Source organism: Atractosteus spatula, chromosome 6, assembly GCF_055471065.1.
Source record: "Atractosteus spatula isolate fAtrSpa1 chromosome 6, fAtrSpa1.hap1, whole genome shotgun sequence".
Lineage (NCBI taxonomy): Eukaryota > Metazoa > Chordata > Actinopteri > Semionotiformes > Lepisosteidae > Atractosteus > Atractosteus spatula.
In genome coordinates, this window is record NC_142711.1 from 26,003,029 (window position 1) to 26,011,018 (window position 7,990).

Genomic DNA, 7,990 nt, shown 5'->3' on the forward strand with positions numbered 1-7,990 from the left:
ATCATTTTATGTAAACTAGCTGCGTTATTACATAATCTGTTGCATCAAAATTCCTTATGGTCTATGCTTTACTCATTTCTGATTACAGAACATCTCTCACTAGCAAATCACTTCATATGTCCACCCAACACACTAATATCACAAACCAAAATCTCATTTTTTTTAACTTAATCCAGTCTAAACGTGGTTCCTCTAAAATTACTTTACTTTCTGATCTGTATTTCCAGGAGAAAGAACCAGTTTCTTGTAGGCTACAGCAGTCTGGTTTAGAAAAGTTTGGCTTCTTTTTACAGCATTATCTAAATGCTTGAACATCAAAGTACTCTTTTCTTTACCAATACCTTGTGTACTTTTAAATTGTAAACCTCTGCTTTTCTTGATTGCACTTTCAGCACTCTCTGTCTCGTTGTCACATGACTTATTGTAAGGAACGTCTATCTGGTGCTCAGTTCGTGAAACAAAAGTTCCTATTAACTAAACTGGGGAGGATTAGCTGTTGTCAGCGGCCTCCACCCTCTAAGAGAGGTGATGTTCAGCCAGCCTGTCTCCTCTGTGCCTCATTTCCCACCCACCACAGTTTTAACATCCTTCCTCTAAGTTCTTGGCACTTCATTCTTGCTCTTTCTGCTGAAAGACTAATAGTGCAGTGGGATCAGGGTGCAGCTCTGTAATTGAGACTGCACTTTGAAAGATGTAAGTCAGCTGTTACGCTGGGCAGCTACAGATATTTCAACCAAAAAATATAAACCAAACCAACCAAATATACTACCATACTACCAAAGCTGCATTATTGACCTGTCTACCCTATGTTTACTGCCATTTGTAACACAACAATATTTCTGCCAAAACTTTCTTCTTTTTATTATTATTAAATCTAGTTTATCTTAAAAATAAACACCAAATTGCAACTGTATTACTGGCAAGTGCATGTAATACATATCATACATACGTAAGATTAAATCAAAGACACATAACCTCTGCATATGAAGTATGCTTTATAATAAGTGTTTTTTCAAGTATCATGTAATGCAGCTGTATGTTCCACATACTGTCCAGATGCACAGATACATTTACAATCATATCAACTAAGCCAAAATATCACAAATCTTTTTCATAGCAGAAGGACTTAAAAATGTGGAGTAGGACAGCTGTACTCCAGATTAATTTGTAACTACAGAGATGGTTACCGTGGATACTTACTGAATAATCCTATCACGATCAGTCCGAGGTATATTTATTAATCAAAAAACAAAAATAGTTGTGTTCTCATGTGTTCTCATTTTCTTTCTCATTACTTTCAATAACTGTGTAGCAATCATTGATGCATTATAAAAGACTAAAACTTTTAGTTAGACATACAGCAAAGGAGTTAAACATAGTTTTTCTTTACAAAATGGAAGAAAACATTTTTAAAGTTTGAACTCTAGGCTTTTGGGCTTAGACTGCATTACAAGACAAGAACACCACCAGTTGCTTTTCCAGCTTGGTCATGCATTCTCACATTATTTTTTACGAAGGAGGAAAGATGTTGCAGCTTGTGAGAACAGGACTTGAAAGCTAAGAATAATATTTAATTTATAGGCAGCAGATTTATTAGCTGGAACAGCCAGCTTTCCGCTTTGTTGACCATATTTTCTTCTAAGTGAAGTATATTTTTGTCATAATTCATCCATTGGCTTTATCCTCTGAGAGAGGGAAGAATCTTCAGAAATGAGAAATAAACTTGTTCTGTTTTCCTAAGAAATGAGCAAGGCCAGTGTACCGGCTATGTAAATACAGGTGCCACATTCAGCAAAGCTAGAAGGCATTGCTTCAAGCTGATATGTGCATATGCTAATACGGATTTGCAAATGGACCCTTTTAGCAGGAGCCTCCTAGTTATTCAGGGAGTTCACTTTTTAACACCATAGCCGCCTGCTCAACTGGACAGTCGACAGTCTGTTTCTTAGAAAATGACCAAGAATGGTAAGGGGCCTGATCAAGCTTTTTCTGCAAGTTATTTCTTGTTTTTGTTATAACACTCCAAACACTGCATCTGTATCTCTTATATTAAATACCAATCTTCAGGGCTTTAGTTACAATATTCATGCCCATACCAATGATTTTCATAGTTTTATGCTGAATTGGAAATGTGTGTTCTACAACCAAGGAAAATATTACTAAAAGGAAAAAGAATGAAAATTGTGGAAAATGGATAGCTACAGATATTGTCAGACCCATGTTTTTTTTTGTGTGTGATTTGTTTAAAAGAAGAAAAATGTTGAATGTTGGCAGTGTACTTTGAAAGTGTTTATTAATTTGCTGCTGTATTTGTTCATGTTGGGTTTTTTTCACTGCTTGTGAATTTTTAAACAAAAGAACTAAACCCATTTGTTATCCACAGATGGAAACCCAGATGTGCAATTTAATTTTTTATATTGTTTTTGTCATTAATTATTCCCCCAGTGAGAGTATTAATCTTAGTTATTTTAAACTGTATTTAAAAATGCATTGTCATATTGGAATTAAATGTTCAATTTCATATTGTTTCCAGACATAGAAATATAGAAATTGTGTTTATTCCCTAAGGTGTGAATGTAATATCTACTTCTGGATGTTCATTCATGACTTAGATAGCCCCTAAGTATCTAGGGAAAAAAACACGTGGTCTCCTTTGTAATTAGATATTTAAATATTCAAACAAATTCAGAAAAATTCTCACTGTGAACTGGCTTTCCATGAAAATATCATGCTAAGTATTAAAACCTTTCCTAAGAATTAAAAGCTTCTACGAGACAAAGTCTTCCTATAGTGAGATATCAGTTTTAAAATATACATTTAGAACAACAGTATACATTCTGGTCTAGTTTATCAGTTTGTTGTCTTGGCCTAGAAACAAAGACCCGGGTATCCCGAGGGGCTCTGTACAGAGCTTCAGAGCTTCTGGGCCTATGTTCCTGTCTCTTCAGGAACCAGAGAATTCGTTTTGCTCATTGAGGTTGGAGGCCCAGGACTATTTGCCTATGACCTGCAGAGCTCTCTGCGAGCTCCTGTCTGAGCTCAGGAACAATGCTGTTTTGTCTTCATACTGAGAGATTTTCAGGGTTTCCCCTGGCCATAGTAGACCATAAATGTCTGTGTCTTGCCTTACTGCCTCTGCAAATGGGTCTGTAAACAGAATGTACATCACTGGGGATTGGGGGCCTCTCTGTCTCCTCCCGGTTCTACTTGTTAAACATCTTTAACCAGAAACCAGCACTGCCCCCAAGTCTCACACAGAAGCACGTTTTCTGGGATGTCTTTTCTTGAAAGAAGATGGTGATGGTCTTTCGAAGGTGAATACAGGGTTGATCTACCAGAGTATAATGATGGGATAGGCACTAACTGAAGTGGATAAATGGATACAGTATTTGGCTACCAGTGTCTGTTACAACAGAAAGGGACTGTGCAAGGCAGGGAATCCTACACACCTCAGAGTTGGGAGTTAGAGAGTTGGAGGGGAAATTCCTTGCAGACTTAAGGGAAAGGATACAGAGTGATATTTGCAAGTGGGGATTCTCCACTGTGAAAGAGAGATGGAAGGGACTGCAGGTTTTGCACATAGGCTAAGGGCAAAGGTCAATAAGCCACCCTGCTCAACACGGCTCAGGTGAATGATCAGATATTGGCCGCAAATGGTGACACTAGAGGGTAAAAAGTGGACTATTGAGCCACAGTTAGAATTAAGAAACACCCAAAAAAGTCAGGGAGGACAGATTTTCACACCTCCAAATGAAATGCACTTTTGTGAAGTGACTGAAGAAGGACTGGAGAAAATGATTTCATTTACTACTCTGTAAATAGCTAAGAGCTGTAATAATTACTTTGCAAAAAAAAACTGTATGCATTCCTTGGGGCTCATTTTACATGAAGGAAGTTAAAATACATTTTAAATGGGACTTTGATGGTACATAAATCAACAATTGTTGTTTCTTTTCTAATCTGAAATTACTGGATTTCAGATTTCTGCAAAAACTGGATTGATAACTCATAATGTTTTATAAACACAGACTTATTTTAGTGCGCTGTTATGGAAAAAAAAACATTTTGAGACTGAAAAAATAAAAATAGTAAAACATTTCCATTTGGGTTTTAGCAAAATTAGTTTAATTGGAGTCATGCTGTCTGGCTATGCTAACGTCTCTATGTATATGGTTTAATGTGGCATTGTGTGCTCTCCTTTCACTCAGATGAAATGAATGCTCATGTCTTCAGGATATTCATAAAAAGATATCCAAAGGATCTGCTAAGAGCATTACCTCACAGATTACAGAAGCATTTAGTCACAAGTAAAACTGAATATTCAGTATATCATAGCGTTTTCATCCGTAAATTGTCATATGCTGCAGATGTATATGACATTATACAGTACATACAATTATACATCTATACATGGTACTAATACAGATCCCTGCAATACGCTGTTAGTTTCCCTAAATTTTAGCATTCACTCCTTATCTCTACTCTCTGTTTTCTATCCACTAGCTAGTTCTCAATCTAAAGACAATTCAATGCATTACCTTGAACGCCTAACACATGTACAGTCATTTTACAATTCGTTTATTCTGAGGAACAAAATTCTTCTGGATAACTACATATGCCATGTTACATTCATTGTGTGTATTCATTACTTCTGTCGTTTGTTCAAAGAGCTCGGACAAGTTAGTTAAAGTTTGTTAAACACTTTAAATGTCATAGAGATGATCCCCCAGATCTAATCAGTTTCCTTAAACCTACACAAAATTTAACAAAAGTATGACTTTCTGGTCTATGATTACGTGGTTCCGTTTTCTCATTATTTTTTACGGATGAACACTACCTTAGCATTTTTCCAGAAAATAGGTATTTACACCTGAGTGACTAGTGGAAGACTTTTGTTAATGGCCTATGAATAGCATCTATTGTTTAACTGGTAGGATTCCATGAGATATTTGCATGTGGCAGGCAGGATCTCTGAGAAAAAACAGGGTTCCTGCCTGATTTGGTCCTTCAGTTTCCAAGGCCTCTGAGTATGTTTCAAATGGAAACTATGCTGTCCCAGTAATTACAAGGCCTTCACCTGACTTTTGCTAATAAGCTTTCTACTTTTAGGATGGTGTCAGCCATCTTGCCTCCAGGGAGACAGTATACTGTTGTTGATTCAGAATCCCTGAAGCATTTCACACTTTTAAGTTTTTAGTGGCACTGGCACTGATAGAAGATGCTGTCTTCCATGAAAGTGCTGTCCCGGGAGCTAATTCCTTGATTTTTCTCATTTTGATATAATAGCATAAAATAATAGCAATAAAATGTTTACGAGCAAGAGGAGTCCATGCATTCCCTGAATTTATAGCATTTAGGTCTGTTTAAGTTTTGAGATCCAAGGATCTCATATACAGATAAGAATGTGGATGGATATACTGTATCGCATTGAGCAATTTCTTGAAAGAAGCCAGGGTATCAGCTTTAACAACATGGCTTGGTAGCTTGTGATACGTAAGGTGAGAAAAAAAAGCAAATTTACAATGATAGCCTGGAGAGCACACTTTCAAAAAAGGCATTTACCAGAACAATTTGAGCACTCCCATTTCTCCTGGACTCACAACCCTCCAGTCAGCACTCCATATTACTTCCCCCATCTTTTTCTATATATTTGTCCTGGAGAGGAACACACTTGTTTTGGGATACAATATTAAGTGGGGCTGTATTTTGGTTACTGTTGTGTTTTGCTTCTTGTGATGACCAGAGAGCAGCTCCTCATTGTTAGCTTCCTAGTGTTGTTGCTCTCACAATTTGTATGTAAAATTTCCTCTCTCAATTTCCTGCAGCTCTTGAAATTTGAAAACCTGTCACATTATAATAGAGCACTGCGTGCTGTCCCGCTGTGCTGTTTTGTAAATATAAAAATATAATGTTCTGCACTGCTATCATTAAGATTGTTCCAGTGAAAACTATATAAATGCAAGGACTTAATTAAAACTGCAGTACGCTATGCCTTGGAACAAGTCATTCATCAGCAAATAATATATGGTAGAGCACACTGAGTGAATGATTCTTTTTAAATATAACAATGTTTATTTAGTCACTGATATTCATTTTTCTCTCTTGCATTATTACTTCTTCTCTTATAATTACTACTCCATGTTTTAATCTTAGAAAGTTTTTGTTTTAATCTTAGAAACCTCAGAAGAGCTTCTTTGTGTCTTTAAGAGTTTAAAGTAGGTCCCTAAGCTGTTGGTGCTGCAGTGAAAAAATAAGTGCGTCTGCAGAGGGGTCAAACTAAAGGCACAGGAAGAAGGACCTTCCCTCCTGTTACGACCAACCATTCAACCAATTACTTTCCGGAGAGGCTGGTTGGAGTCCAAAGTACTTGTCTAGCACTGTGACATCATCAGCTGGCGATGAAAAGAGGAGCTTTTTTAATTGAAACAGACTGCGGAAATGTGATGCTGGTCTCTGGGAACTCTTTGTCACCGGAACATCGAGCGCTGTGGTTATGTTACCAAAACAGGTCATGATATAAAACAGCTTATGGGATTCTGTTCCCTAGAAACACAATTTACATCTCAGTACCCAGTAAACGCTTGTCTGTGTGTATGTGAGTCTGCTCGCAGCACCAGGACAGGAAATGGGCAAACAAGACAAAGTCTGCCCCTTGACAGTATCTCAGAACATAGTGTGGGGGGAAAAAAGTCAAGTCAAAATTTATCAAAGATTCACCTTAAAATAAAAGATTAGACTATTTCACAATGAAGGATTGAATCAGAAGCTTTAGTTCAAATATGGCTTTTTTCAGTCCAAATCAGTAGCTCTGTGGGTAACCATTGTTTTTAAGTGTTTCTTTAATATATATTATAATACACGACATGTTGAACACTGAGATGGTTTAAATCTATTTTACTGGCCTCTTCACACTTTAAGGTCCTATGCAATGATCTTATCCAGCTGTTTCTAGTATCTCCTTCTGTGTGGCTGGTCAACTTGTTCCACACCCAAACAAACATTTGTGTAAAAAAGGTGCTTTTAAATGTTTGCTGTAAAACAGTCATTATTCACAGATGGAGGACACCTCACTGTGACACTCTGAAACACAGCAGTTTCAGGGTTAATTCCAAATTTATGAGGTTTTTAAAAATAGCATGTGGCTCATTTTTGCCATTTGACTCCCTTGTGCTCCCACCGATCTCCATGGTGACCTTCTTTCCAGACGACACATGCTGTTTTTAAAGGAGCATGTCATAACTGCTAATACTCACCTCTAAAACACAAACCAATGTGGATGTCCTCAAAATCAGTAAGTGCTGTCTCATCCACACATCTCAGTGTTCTCCATCTGGGCATTAACATTACTCAGTGTTTCCTCTACCCTGCCCCGTTACTGTTTTTTTTTTGCTTTTTACAGTCAACTATAAATCTCAATAACTACAGTCGGAAAAAGTGAACAGTAGACCATAAGCCTTCTTTAACCTCAGACTTGACTCAGTAATTGGTAATCTATTCTTAAGATTCTTATATCAACAATATGGAGTAATCATTTCCCTCAAAAAAGAGAAATTATTGAACCCCACAGCGGGCCTGTTAAATGAAACATCTAAGTCAACAGTGATTGATAAATTATTTTTGGCATTTACAATATAGTTACACTTCTACCTTTGCATTGTTTTCAAACACAATGAACCACCATTCTTTTTCTGACGTTGTCTCTTTTAAATGAATTTACATTCATCACGAGCTGTACAGTTACACAATGAGACCCCGTGTGTCACTTCTTGTGATACACAACCCATGCCATTTTAGTTCTTTGTGATTTACAGTATTTGCTTCATGCATCAAGAAAATTGGTGTCTACACAGGGATTTAGAGGACATTTTTAACCCGCTGGTTGTGTTTTTTTATTTCCTGCAGAAGATTTTTTAATTTCATGAGAGTAAAATGGAAGCATTGGCCGTTGAAATTCAAATATTGTTTTAGAATGTATTTACACTTCATACTG